Below are 15,041 nucleotides of genomic sequence, written 5' to 3' on the forward strand. Positions count from 1 at the left end.
AGTGGGCATCCCCCCTGCCGATCTCAGGGGTGGGTGTTGGGGGGTTCTCTGCCCGCCGCAGCCAGCTGAGCTGATCGCAGCAGGGGAAATCCCCCCCCGATCAGCTCAGCTGGCAAGACTCCCCGAAGTCCTGGTTTCGGGGAGTCCTGTCAGCTCAGTTTATTGGGGATTCCTGTGCCGCAATCAGCTCAGCCAGCTGTGGCATCTACTTTTATGATTGGGAAATGTAGGCCAGCATTTTGCAGGCCTACATTTCAGGCATCTGTTATGGGTCCTGCTTTGGGCACACGTAAGTGTCCCTAAGAGTCTCCATAGACCTGTAACAGACGCCTACAATATAGGCGTCCTTCCTCACCCAAGTGGTTTTTTTTTTAGAAAATGTGCATCCCAATTGGCTGCCTAATGGCGATACAATAACCGCTGGCTAAAATCGGGACACATGGATAGATAATCAGACCCAGTGTGTTCCCATGAGGATGGAAATATTAATAAAGCTGTGCATGAGAATTATTACAACAAAAGATTGTTTTTACAAAAAAAAAAAAAGGTATAAAATACATTTATAAAATGCAGAATATAAGCAAGCTTGTTCTTTACTTGAAGGGTACACTAAATGATGAATGTATGGTGTTAGGAAGCAAAAGTGTACAGTAATAGAGTCACACAGGAACCTAACCCCCTTTTTCCCACTGGATCAATGGTTCTGTATTTGCATTTTTGGTATTCACCTAATCCCAGTGAATAGCAAGAACACACTGTATGTTGAATAAGAAGCAGTACAACCCGGCGGTTTCGACGTGCAAGTGTCAGCATTTCCCTATGCAAGCAGTGATTTTGCAACTTTCACATGTAGCTGCCTTATTTTATAAACCCAGCTGTGTAAATGCAGCCAGTTAATTGAGGCTGCAATTTTTATTTTTCTTCATTTTGGAGGCAGAAATAAATAATGCAGAATTGTGTAGATTGACTCTCTTAATCTTGGCCTCAGCAAGTATAAAAGCCTCAGCTGGTATAAAAGCTGGTGGGGAATTATTTTTTTTCACATAAACGTAGATGCCCTTTGTAGTATTGGGAATATAAGTGCCCAAGGTCCTTTAAACTACATCCCAACCATTCCCCCTTGCAATCTCCATCTGCTCTGAATGTAAATAGCAGCTTTCTGAATCTTCCATTTATAGGTGTAAATGCCGCTATTTATAAGTGGAGAGGCTTTTAAAAAGCACAGTTACTTACCGTAACAGGTGTTATCCAGGGACAGCAGGCAGATATTCTTGACTGATGGGTGACGGCACCGACGGAGCCCCGGTACGGACAATTTTAGAGTGATTGCACTCTAAGAACTTTAGAAAGTTCTAGCTCGGCCGCACCGCGCACGCGCGAGTGCCTTCCCGCCCGACAGAGGCGCGCGGTCCCTCAGTTAGTATAAGCCAGCTAAGAAGCCAACCCGGGGAGGTGGGTGGGACGCAAGAATATCTGCCTGCTGTCCCTGGATAACACCTGTTACGGTAAGTAACTGTGCTTTATCCCAGGACAAGCAGGCAGCATATTCTTGACTGATGGGTGACCTCCAAGCTAACAAAAAGAGGGATGGAGGGAAGGTTGGCCATTAGGAAAACAAATTTTGCAAAACAGATTGGCCGAAGTGTCCATCCCGTCTGGAAAAAGCATCCAGACAATAATGAGATGTAAAAGTGTGAACTGAGGACCAAGTAGCAGCCTTGCAGATTTCCTCAATAGAAGTGGAGCGGAGGAAAGCTACAGATGCTGCCATTGCTCTGACTCTATGAGCCGTGACAGAACCTTCCAGTGTCAGTCCGGTCTGAGCATAACAGAATGAAATGCACGCTGCCAGCCAATTAGACAACGTACGTTTAGAAACGGGACGTCCCAATTTATTTGGATCAAAGGACAGAAAAAGTTGAGGAACTGATCTGTGGGGTTTCGTACGCTCTAGATAGTAAGCCAGAGCCCTTTTACAATCCAAAGTGTGTAGAGCTTGTTCTCCAGAATGAGAATGAGGTTTTGGAAAGAAAACAGGGAGAACAATGGATTGGTTGAGATGGAATTCAGATACAACCTTAGGGAGAAACTTTGGATGTGTACGCAGAACCACCTTGTCATGGTGAAAAACCGTAAAGGGAGGATCTGCGACCAGTGCATGAAGCTCACTGACCCTCCTGGCAGAGGTAAGGGCAATAAGGAAAAGCACCTTCCAAGTAAGAAACTTGAAAGGAGAGGTAGCCAAGGGTTCAAATGGAGGCTTCATTAAAGCAGAAAGAACCACATTGAGATCCCAGATAACAGGAGGGGCTTTAAGAGGTGGTTTCACGTTGAAAAGCCCACGCATGAACCTGGACACCAGGGGATGAGCTGAGAGAAGTTTTCCATGGACTGGCTCATGAAAAGCTGAAATGGCACTGAGGTGGACTCTGATGGACGAAGACTTAAGGCCAGAGTCAGACAAAGAGAGCAAATAGTCCAACAACGTCTCCACTGCCAGGGAAGTGGGATCAAGATGATGAAGAAGACACCAGGAGGAAAATCTCGTCCACTTCTGATGGTAACATTGCAGAGTGGTTGGTTTCCTGGAGGCATCCAGAATGGAACGAACAGGCTGAGATAAGAGAGTATCATGAGATGTCAGCCCGAGAGATACCAAGCTGTCAGGTGTAGAGACTGGAGGTTGGGATGAAGGAGGGTTTCCTGCTGTTGCGTAAGCAGAGAAGGAAACAGAGGAAGAAGAAAAGGTTCCCTGGAACTGAGTTGAAGTAGAAGGGAGAACCAATGTTGCCTGGGCCACCTCGGAGCAATCAGAATCATGGTGGCTCGTTCCCTCTTGAGCTTGAATAAGGTTCTCAACATTAGAGGCAGAGGAGGGAAGGCGTACAGGAACAGATTCGACCAGTCGAGGAGAAAAGCATCCGCTGTCAGACGGTGAGGAGAGTAAAGTCTGGAGCAGAAGAGGGGCAGCTGGTGATTGTGAGGAGCTGCAAAGAGGTCTATCTGAGGAGTGCCCCATTGAGTGAAGATAGACTGCAGAGTTATAGGATCGAGTGTCCACTCGTGAGGCTGGAGAATTCTGCTGAGTTTGTCCGCTAAAGAATTCTGTGTTCCCTGAATGTAGATAGCTTTCAGGAAGAGATGGTGATCTATGGCCCAATTCCAGATCTTTTGGGCTTCTTGGCATAGAAGGCGAGAGCCTGTCCCACCCTGTTTGTTGATGTAGTACATCGCAACTTGATTGTCTGTGCACAACAAGAGGACCTGAGGAAAGAGAAGATGTTGGAAAGCCTTGAGGGCATAAAACATCGCTCTGAGTTCCAGGAAATTGATTTGATGCTTCTTTTCCTGGGCTGTCCAAAGACCTTGAGTCTGGAACTCGTTCAAGTGAGCTCCCCATGCATAAAGAGAGGCGTCGGTGGTGATAACCAGGTGATGAGGGGGCTGATGGAACAGAAGACCTCTGGATAGATTTGAGGATACCAACCACCATTGAAGAGACTGACGAAGAGATGATGTCACAGATATGTGTCGTGAGCAAGGATCCGTCGCTTGGGACCACTGAGTAGCAAGGGTCCATTGAGGAGTGCGTAGGTGAAGACGTGCGAGGGGCGTGACATGAACTGTAGACGCCATGTGCCCCAAGAGTACCATCATTTGCCTGGCTGAGATGGAAGGCAGTGAAAGTACCTGTTGACATAGAGACTGAAGGGTCTGAAGACGATTGGATGGTAGGAAAGCTTTCATGAGGAGTGTGTCCAGGATCGCTCCAATGAATTGAAGTCTCTGAGTAGGGATGAGATGAGATTTGGGTAGATTGATCTCGAACCCCAGAATTTGTAGAAACAAGATGGTTTGGTTGGTGGCCAGAAGAACTGCTTGAGCGGATGTGGCCTTGATTAACCAGTCGTCCAGGTAAGGGAAGACCTGGAAGTGATGAGAGCGTAGAAATGCCGCTACCACAATGAGACACTTGGTGAAGACCCTTGGAGAGGAGGCAAGGCCGAAGGGCAGCACCTTGTATTGGTAATGAGAATGATTGATCATGAAGCGTAGGTACTGTCTGGAAGCCAGATTTACTGGTATGTGAGTGTACGCTTCTTTGAGATCGAGGGAACATAGCCAGTCGCCTTGATTGAGAAGAGGATAAAGAGTGGCCAGAGAAAGCATCTTGAACTTTTCTTTGACCAAATATTTGTTGAGATCGCGGAGATCTAGAATGGGTCTGAGATCTCCTGTTTTTTTGGGGACTAAAAAATATCGGGAGTAGAACCCCTGCCCCTGCTGGTCTAGGGGAACTTCTTCTATGGCATTTAGAAGAAGGAGGGATTGAACCTCTTGGAGAAGAAGGGTTAATTGAGGACTGGAAGCAGACTCTTTTGGTTGACTTGGAGGAGGTAGTGACTGAAAGTTGAGAGAGTAGCCGTGGCGGATGATGTTGAGGACCCACTGGTCTGACGTGATAAGTTCCCAACGGCTTATGAAATAAGTAAGGCGTCCTCCTATAGGTTGTGGAAGTTGGGTAGAAGGAACAAAACTGGCTATGTTCTGGAGAATTAAGTCAAAAGGGTTGTGTAGACTTTTGCACTGGTGCAGGTTTTACCTGTTGTTGTTGCTGAGGCTGTCTAGCAGCCGGCCTTTGTTGTCTCTGGCGTCGTTGCTGGGGAGCAGCTTGAGGCAGAGGACGAGCCACAAATCTACGCTGGTAGGAGGATTGTGGACGAAAAGGTCTGGTTGTTGGCGGCTTCTTAGACTTAAGAAGTGTATCCCATCTAGTCTCATGAGCCGATAACTTTTGAGTGGTGGAGTCCATGGAATCTCCAAACAACTCATCCCCTAGGCAAGGTGCATTGGCTAGCCGATCCTGATGGTTAACATCGAGTTCAGAAACCCTAAGCCAGGCCAGCCGTCTCATTGCCACTGAGATGGCTGTAGCCCTAGAGGTCAGCTCGAAGGTGTCATAAATGGATCTAACCATGAATTTCCGGAGCTGGAAAAGCGAAGAACAAGTTTGGTGAAAAACCGACTTTTTCCGATCAGGGAGATATTTCTCAAAAGCAGAGATATTCTGAATAAGCTGCTTTAAGTAGAAGGAGAAATGGAATGCATAATTCCCTGATCGATTCGCCAACATTGCATTTTGGTATAGTCGTTTCCCAAACTTGTCCATAGACTTTCCCTCTCTGCCAGGAGGGACAGAAGCATACACACTAGCCCCCTTGGACTTTTTGAGGGTGGATTCGACCAAAAGGGACTCATGATGTAACTGGGGTTTATCAAACCCAGGGATAGGAAGGACTCTGTATAGAGAGTCTAATTTTCGGGGAGCCCCAGGAATGGTGAGGGGAGATTCCAAATTTTTATAGAACGTCTCTCTCAAGATATCATGGAGAGGTAACTTAAGGTATTCCTTTGGAGGCTGATCAAAATCCAGAGCATCAAGAAAAGCTTTGGATTTCTGTGACTCAGCCTCCAAAGGAATAGAGAGAGAGTCACACATTTCCTTTAAAAAGGAAGAAAAAGAAGATACTTCTGGTTTAGAGGAGGGCCCCAAGGCAGAGGTGTCCTCTTCACCAGAAGAACATTCTCCCTCAGAAAGGAGAGGGTCTTCTGAGTCGCCCCACAAGTCAGGGTCTTGAACTTGGAAGCTCCGGTCCCGAGAATCCGGCGTGGAAGACTGTAAGTGATGGGATTTTCTATGAGATTTCCCTGACCTGCCTGACTCGGTACCGGGGGATGTGACTGTATGCACCGGTGCCGAAGTCTGAACAGCTTGATGGTGGGATCTCGGCTCCGGTGCAAGAATCGGCATGGAGACAGAGGAAACAGACTGTACCGGTACCGACGAAGTGGAAGTTGACAAAGTAGGACGATCCACTGTCGGTACCGGCGGCTCAGACCGGACTGGTACCGGAAGACTCGGTACCAGGAGTGAAGGCAGAATGTGCTCTAACTGTTCTTTAAGTTGTAATTTTAGAACAGCAGCAATACGGTCTTCGAGAGAAGGCACCGGTACCGCCTTTTTCTTTTGCGGTACCTGCGGTGCCGCTCTACGCTCCGAGGATGAGGAACCCGATGTAGAGGGGCTCACCTCTATTGGAGCGGAGCGCTTCCGTGAGCGCCTCGAGGTCTGCAGGATTGGGCTCGCTGCTATTGAGACCGGAGGACGCTCCAACGGGGAAGGCTTCTTAGCCGGCTTACCTGGAGGAGCCGACACCGACGCGGTATCGCGTGGTGTCGACGATGTGGGTGCCGACTGAGCCGGAGTCGAAGTCGGTGCCGGAGTGGTATCGGACATCTCGGTGCCGAAAAGAAGTTTTTGTTGAATCTCTCTATTTTTAAGAGTTCTTTTCTTTAGAGTCGCACAGCGGGTGCAGGTAGACGATTGATGGTCCGGGCCAAGGCACTGTAGACACCAATTATGTGGGTCAGACAGTGAAATTGGCCGTGCACACCGCTGGCACTTTTTAAACCCGGGTTGAGGGGGCATGAATGTGAAGACGGCTTCAGCCAAATCGAAGGCCGAGGCTTCGATAGTGGCAGTAGGCCCCGCCGGGGCGAAACCGAAAAAAGAAAGAAAACTAAATCAGTTTTTTTTTTTTTTTTTTTTTTAAGAAAGAAAGTAAAATAAAATGAAGGAAATAAACCTTCTAAAGACGTTTACGCGAGCGGGAAGGCGAAAAATGGAAAAAGTTTTCAACAGCCGTTGAAACGTGCGACTTCTTAGCTCCGCGGAAACTAAGAAACTGAGGGACCGCGCGCCTCTGTCGGGCGGGAAGGCACTCGCGCGTGCGCGGTGCGGCCGAGCTAGAACTTTCTAAAGTTCTTAGAGTGCAATCACTCTAAAATTGTCCGTACCGGGGCTCCGTCGGTGCCGTCACCCATCAGTCAAGAATATGCTGCCTGCTTGTCCTGGGATAATGACTCTTATGGTGTGGGGACCAGGAGGAAAAAAGTAAGAGAGACAGAAAATCAGATTTATTGTGGGGTGAACCAAAGAGATTCACCCTGGTAATTTGGGTTTTTTTCTGTGGAGATGACCTTCTGCAAACTGTCACAGGTAACAGGATGCATGCCAACAGCATGTCTACCTTTCTCTGTGGGGAAAAAGGGTGAAACTGGAAGCAAGGCCGGGACAGGTCAGAGAAAGTAAGCATGGGGACTTGGCTTTGAAATCCCTGAGCCTGCTTTCTGCCACTTTCTTTTGCCTACTTTGCACCTGTACAGTGTATAGGGTAAAGACTCTTTCCTGGCAGCACCCACCCACTATTTTCAAAGGGAAACCACAGGGAGTTGACCTCTGTAAAGCAGCTTGCAAGCCCAGGGATACAAGGTTCCCACAGCACTGAATCACCGGATGGGAGGTCGAAGATTACAGAAAAAAAAATTCTTATGTCCTCAATTTTTAATACACTAATACAAGCTGGAATCTTCAAGATATTCATTTGCTTCTCCTTGAGTTTGTTAAATCCACTTTTGGTCATATTCTTAGCTTTCTTTACTTCATTGCGAGTATTTTATATATCCATATATGGCTGGATACCATCAAGAATGACCCAGGAATGAACATCAAGCCATTGAAAGAAGCCGTGGAAAACAAGGAAGCATTGTGAGGAAGCCCTACAGAGTATCCAAGAGTTGGACACAACTGAATGGATAGCAGTAGTTTATATATCTAAACTCATATACATATTCCCCTTATACTTTCACATTGTTGTGGGAAAGAAAGACGAATTTGATTTAATATCGCCTATTCAGAGTGTTTACAGTCTGCTGTAGATTCAGTAAATGGCACTGAAAAATGATGTCCCCCCCCAAAAAAAAAAAAAATCCACAAGGAATGTTATTCTATAAATAACACTCTGGGTTGAGCAAGTGTAGACGAAGGGCTCTGGGTTGAGCAAGTGTAGACGAAGGTCACAATACGTCTAAGGACCAAAGAGCCAAAAGCACAACAGGCTGTCCAAATATGGAGCAATTAAGCAGAACTTTATTGTTGGACCCGACACGGGCCATGTTTTGGCGCAAACCGCCTGCATCAGGGATCAAACGGTGTGAAAACATGCATATATACAAGAGACAGTTCCACCATTAGAAATCGACTTTTTTCTTGAAGTCGGTACCGCTGGAGTTGTGCGCCATTTATAAAATAGTGCTTGGAGCCAATTTCTGCACCAAAGTTGAGGTGTCAGGATTTACACCAACTGAAACCTGGTAAAAATCCTGGCGCACAAGTTAGACAAGTTCCTGTTGAACCAGAACGTACGCAGGTAGGGCTAGTCTCAGTTAGGGCGCTGGTCTTTGACCAGAACGCCGCCAAGTGAGCGGACTGCTGGGCACGATGAGCCACTGGTCAGACCCAATAGCGGCAATTTTTATGTTCTTATGTGTGGATCCCCAGTATTCAGTAATGCTGCGTGCATCTTTAGTGAATGCCTCTGACCCGACCACACCCCCTTTTGACTTGTGTGCTGATTTGCACATGGATCTTTATAAAATAGCATCGTACTATTACTACTATTTATCACTTACATAGTGCTGAAAGGCATATGCAGCGCTGTGCATTGTAACATTTAAGAAATGGTCCCTGCTCAGAAGAGATTACAATCTAACTTGGACAGACAGACATGACATATAGGGTTAAGGATGCAGAAGCCAAGGCAAGAGGAGTTAGGAGTTGAGGATGCAGAAGCCAAGGCAAGAGGAGTTAGGAATTGAAAGCAGTCTTCAAGAGGTAGGCTTTTAACTTGGACTTGAACACTGCCAGAGACAGAGCCCACCATAGGGATTTGGGCAGTTTGTTCCAAGTATATGATGCAGCAAGATAGAAGGGACAGAGTCTGGAGTTGGCAGAGGAGGAGAAGGGCACAGATAGGAGGGACCCATCAGCTGAGCGGAGCTTGCGGGGAGGGGGAACAAAATAATTCTAATGACTTTTCCTTCATCTTCAAAAACACTAGATGAAATTGTTGACTGGTTATCTTTGAACAGATTAAAAATTAATTCACAGAAATCATCAACTATGATCTTCTCTTCAACTAAATGCATACCGAACCTTCCAAGTTTTAGTTTGAAAGGAACTCCTCTGCTGTACTCGTCATCAAATAAGATCCTAGGTGTCACGTTTGATACCTCATTTACATATATCTAGTGTAGTTTCCTCTTCCTTCTTAAAGCTTCAACAGCTTTGTTCTCTCGGATCAAGGCGCAACTCATTACGGATTCTCTTACACTCTTTGGTTATTTCCAGGCTGGATTACTGTAATTCTTTATTAATTGGACTCCTTCAGTACCAACTTCGTTATCTTCAGCTTGTACAAAATACAGCACTCCAGCTCCTCTATTGTTGTTCAAAATATGATCATATTACTCCTTTACTGAAATCCGAACACATGCTTCTGATTAATTAATTACAAAATACCATTCAAATATAACATCCTTACTTTTCAGATCCAGTCTTCTGGGCTCCCCCTATTCTGGTCTAATTATTCAATCCCTTATTTACCCAAAAGGTATTTTTGCTCTTTCCATCAACACCTGCTGTCTTTGCCTTCTTTCATAGAAACATGATGGCAGATAAAGGCCAAATGGCCCCTCTGCAGTAACCATTTTCTCTTTCTCTCTCCGAGAGATCCCATGTGCCTATCCCTGGACCTTTTGAATTCAGACACAGTCTCTATCTCCACTACCTCTTCCGGAAGACTGTTCCATGCATCTACCACCCTTTCTGTGAAAAAGTATTGCCTTAGATTATTCCGGAGCCTATCACCTTTAAACTTCATCCTATGCCCTCTTATTGCAGTTTCCTTTCAAATGAAAGAGACTCGATTCATACACATTTACATTACCTAGGTATTTAAATCTCTCTATCATTTCACACAGATATTTCTGGATATTAACTAGGATTCTAGCTTTTCAGTTATGACTCCTACACTTTGGAACTCTCTACCATTATACGTAAGATCAGAAAAATCTCTCAAGTCCTTCAAATCACAATTAAAAGCCTACTGATTTAAAATGCCATTTGACACAAGTTCCTTATAGTTTCTCTTTTTTATTTTTACTTCAACTGACATTTACGTTACTTCTTCTGTTCCTTTTCTTTTTTTTCTCTCTCTCATCACTTCAGCTTTTGTTATTTTCCTGCTTGTTCTTTTCCCGATTATATTGTAAACCCTTCCGCCCTTGTCCGCCTATTTGTGTCCAGTTTGTTAACTAGTCTTGATCTCCCTACCTTGTCTGTCCTTATCAATTTTTTACTTTTGCCCATTGTTTTTATTCTTGTAAACTGCTTCAGCTTAACTTTTTTTGTTGTTGTTAAAAATTGCAGTATATCAAATAAAATAATTGTATAACTGTAAGTGAAGAGAGATAAAGAGCAGCAGCTGAGTGAATGCATCTGTAGATCAGCAAGAGAAGTTTGAACTGTATTTAGAAACGGATGGAAAGTCAATGAAGATGCACATGAAAAAAAAACCCAAAATCTGTCAAATTAATGCCAGTAATTGGTTGTTAGCATCCAATTATTGGCTCTAATTGTCTCACTGGCCAATTTAGATGCAAGTGCATCTCAGCATAGTGCATAAATATGCACATGTAAATTTGCATACTAGTTATAGAATCCAAGGGTCTACATTCAGATTGATAAACACTGAAATAATGACTCATTGGGGTCAACACTGGCCCTAGCCAGTTTCCTCATATTCAAAATGAAGAGATAGGATAAAAAATATCCCATCCGGAATTACAGAAACTTTGTACTGAAAAGAGGGAGTCTAAAGATTTGGTTTACCTATCGAATTAATTATGTAAGAATATATAGGGGCAGATATTCAATATACAAAATAATGCAAAGTGCACTTACACATGCAAAGTTCACATAAGTGCACAGGCTTCATTATAGAACTATTTTGTGTGCATTGTGGCAGTGCTGCTGACTGATGAAGACGTGCAGCTCCATTCCCAATTAAGAGTCAAGGTAATCCCCTTTTGAAGGTGCTTTAAAAGCTTCCTCTTTTTTTATAGTTGGGTCTTTATCTGTTACAGTATGCACAGTTAACCCTTTAATTGGCAGCTGGTGAAACAGCTGGACATAGCGGAAAAACACCGAATCAGAATCCACTCTTTCGCAGACAACTTACAACTCTATTTCCCCCTAGGCCAACACCAAGACACACAAATCAATAATCTCCAGACTTGCTTAACTGAAATAAAGACCTGGATGAGCAAGAAACATCGTTATTCACATTGTCAAACGTGACTCGGACAAGAGGTCATGGACTGAAACTAAGGGGCAACAGGCCCAGAACAAATGTCAGGAAGTTCTTTTTCACACAGCGAGTGGTGGACGCTTAGAATGCTCTCCCAGAGGAGGTTGTGACGGAGACCACCATTCTAGGATTCAAGGGCAAATTGGATGCACACCTTCTTGCAAATCACATTGAGGATACGGGTAAACAAGGTCTTCATCAGGGAACACCTAGCTTAGCCTCTGCGTGTGCGGGTCGCCAGACTAGATGGACCTAAGGTCTGATCCGGTGAAGGCATTTCTAATCTAATCTAATCTAAACCTTAGGTTTGTATACCACATCATCTCTACATTCGTAAAGCTCGACACGGTTAACAAGAGTTAGGGTAGAAAGGAACTCCAGTGGAGGGAAGAGGCAAAATGAAGAGAAAATTTAGAGGACTAGAATAACCAGAGAGGGAGGAGGAGTTACATTTTTGAGAATAACCAGGTTTTCAGATGTTTACGGAAGAGTTGGAGGGAGCTCAGATTCCTAAGAGGGGAGGTAAGGTTGTTCCAGAGCTGAGTGATTCTGAAAGGAAGGGAAGAAACTAGTTTTCCTACAAGTGAAACACCTTTTAGAGAGGGAAAGGAAAGTTTCAGGTTTTGGGTGGATCTGGCAGAATTGGGGTTAGAGGAGTTTCAAGAAAGAGGAATGAAGGGAGGGAGAATACCGTGTAGGATCTTGAAAGTGAGGCAGGCACATTTGAAGTGGACTCTGGAGATAATCGGAAGCCAGTGGAGCTTGGATAAAAGCGGTGAGACGTGGTCAAATTTGCTTTTTGCGAAGATAAGCTTAGCAGCAGTATTCTGAATCCGCTGGAGTCTTTGAAGGTTTTTCTTTGTTAGGCTAAGGTAGATAGAGTTGCAGTAGTCCAGTCTGGAAAGGATGGTGGATTGGACAAGGACGGCAAAGTGTTTTTGGTGGAAACAGGATCTCACTTTTCTCAGCATGTGAAGGCTGAAGAAACATTTTTTTACTAGGGAGTTGAGGTGGTCGTTGAAGGAAAGTGTAGAGTCAATGATGACGCCCAGAACTTTACTAGAATATTCAAGATGCATAGTGGGGCCACTCGCTGTGTGCTTTGACCGTCTCTTCCTGCACTAAATTCGGGCCTTACCAATCAGGAGCTGCGTGTCAAAACAGCTTCTGATTGGTAAGGCCCGACTTAGTGCAGGAAGAGGCGGTCAAAGCACACACCGAGTGATTTCCTGCACTTGCCGGCACTCTGGCTGCTCTCTCCTGCCTCTCCAGCTGTCCTCTCCTTGTCGGCGGTTCGCGGTCAGAAAATACCGCGAATGACCGGGATCGCGAACCGCCGACCGCGAACGACCGGGGGAACACTGTATTTCATCCTGGGAGCAGAGGGACCTGTTTGGCACGTAGAGAGAAAACTTGGTTGTCATGTAGCCTGGCACCATGTTGTGTAAGGATTTGAACGCTAGCAGCGGGCCCTTGAAGAAACAACCACACGATTGGAAAACATGCTTTTAAAAATTATTTAGGCATACATTAAGTCATAATGAAAGCAATGTCCAAAAGCCACTTACTCAGGTAAACGAACTTTTTGAAAATTGCCTACTATGCTTGCAGTAAAGTTTGAGTTTGCGTGGCTGTCAGGATCTGTTGTTTTGCTTTGACTGTTGTTTTTTGTCAGGTACTATATACCTGACTGGCCTCTCTGGCCTTTGTCAAGAACTCCTACATAGCAAGTGCCTCCCTGAAGGAATTCAAAGCACTTGAAACATCGACAAAGAAGGGCAGAAGGTGCTCTTCTCATGATGAATGCCGAGGCCTGAGCCAAGGAGAGAAAAAATATTCAACAGCTATTCTCCCCTTCTGAAAGGCTAAAAAGTTTTGTTTTATATCAGTACATGCCACTAGAGCCATTTGTTTGACATCTCTCACTAAAAAGCTAAATTGCCTTGAGATTGAAAGGTACTGTAGGGGTAGGCAACTACCCTAATAAATCCAAAAGGTCCTGCCATCAGGCAGGGAAGAACACACATATATCTCTTCCAACACATCATTATTAGAGCGCTGGTGGTGAGGAAAAAATCACTCAATATGAAGAAATACTTTAAAATCTTGCATAGTAGTCAAAGTCTAATAAATCAATTGAATAGGGCTGACTTAACTATTAGGCAACACTAAGCAGTTGCCTAGGGTGGCAGCTTCTGAGGGACAGCAATACATACTGATAGCCATACAAACTCAAAGAAAACCACTCAATGTGAAGAAAAAGCTTTAAAATCTTGTATAGTAGCCTGTGCCTAATAACTCATTTGAACAGAGTTGGCTTAACTATTAGGCAAGATAAAGCAAATGCCTAGGGTGGCAGTTTCTGAGGGGCAGCAATACATATTGGCAACCACACAAATTCAAAGAACTATCAGAGCATTCTTTGACCTGCAGGAAGCAAAAATCTGGAGCCCACTTCCCATAAAAACTCATACAACCTCCAGTTATATCCAATTCCCCCCTCAAAAAAACCCCTGAAAGCATGGTTCTTCCAAGAAACTATATATAAGAACTTAATCTAACCCAGTGACAGTGGCGTACCAAGGGAGGCGGTCCACCCCGGGTGCACGCCCCAAGGGGGTGCACAGCTGGCCATCCACCGGGGAATAGGCTGCCGCCGGGGAAAGGCTACCACTGTCACCATCGGGAACAAGCTGGCGCTGAGCTCTCCCTCCCTGCTTTTCTTTCCCGTGGGGCCAACAAACTCTCGCCCCCCGATGTCAATTCTGACGTGGCGAGGACATTCTGGGCCATCCAATTGCTGCCTGGCTGCCCCAGAACGTCCTGTCCAATGTTAAAATTGACGTTGGGTGGCGAGAATTGGTCGGCCCCGCAGGGAAGAAAAGCAGGGAGGGAGAAATCGGCGCCGGCCTATTCCTGATGGCAGCAGTGGCAGTCTTTCCCCGGCAGTCGTGGCAGCAGCATGTTTCCCAATGGTGGTGGCATGGGGGAGGGCAGGGAGCCAGAAAGAAAGAAAGGGGACAGGGTGAAACAAAGAAAGAAAGAAAAAAATGGGGCACGGAGAGAGAGAGAAAGACAGACATACAGAAAGAAAGGGGGAAGAGTGAAAGAAAGAAAGAGAGAAATGGGGCACAGAGAGAGAGAGAAAGACAGACATACAGAAAGAAAGGGGGCATGGAGAGAGAAAGAAAAAAGGGGGCAGGATGAAACAAAGAAAAAGTTGGGGGAGGGAATGAGGTCTGGAGGAGAGGAAGCATACAGGAGGCTGAAAGAAGGGAAGAAATATTGGATATACAGTCAGAAGAATAGATGAAATTACCAGAGACTGGTGAAATTACCAAAGGTAGGAAAAATGATTTTATTTTCAATTTAGTGATCAAAATGTGTCCATTTTGAGAATTTATATATGCTGTCTATATTTTGCACTATGGCCCCCTTTTACTAAACCGCAATAGCGTTTTTTAGCACAGGGAGCCTATGAACATCGAGAGCAGTGTGGGGCATTCAGCGCAGCTCTCTGCACTAAAAAACGCTATCGTGGTTTAGTAAAAAGGGAGGGGGTATATTTGTCTATTTTTGTATAGTTGTTACTGAGGTGACATTGCATAAAGTCATCTGCCTTGACCTCTTTGAAAACCCGTGGAATATAAATGATAATTAACATTTTCTCTGCGTATAGTGTGCTTTGTGTTTTTAAAATTTTATTGTTGGTATATCATTTTGACTTGGCCACGAAGGTAAGGGGGAGGGAGGGAGGGGAGCTGCTGAAAG

At 45.1% G+C, this 15,041-nt stretch overlaps 1 protein-coding gene across 2 annotated transcripts in view; it reads right to left on the bottom strand.

Moving 5' to 3' along the window:
• SASH1 (SAM and SH3 domain containing 1) overlaps window positions 1-15,041 on the bottom strand; it is a 512,910-nt gene that overhangs the window by 396,291 nt on the left and 101,578 nt on the right. The window lies entirely within an intron of this gene.

This window comes from Geotrypetes seraphini, chromosome 3, assembly GCF_902459505.1.
Source record: "Geotrypetes seraphini chromosome 3, aGeoSer1.1, whole genome shotgun sequence".
In the NCBI taxonomy this organism is placed as follows: domain Eukaryota; kingdom Metazoa; phylum Chordata; class Amphibia; order Gymnophiona; family Dermophiidae; genus Geotrypetes; species Geotrypetes seraphini.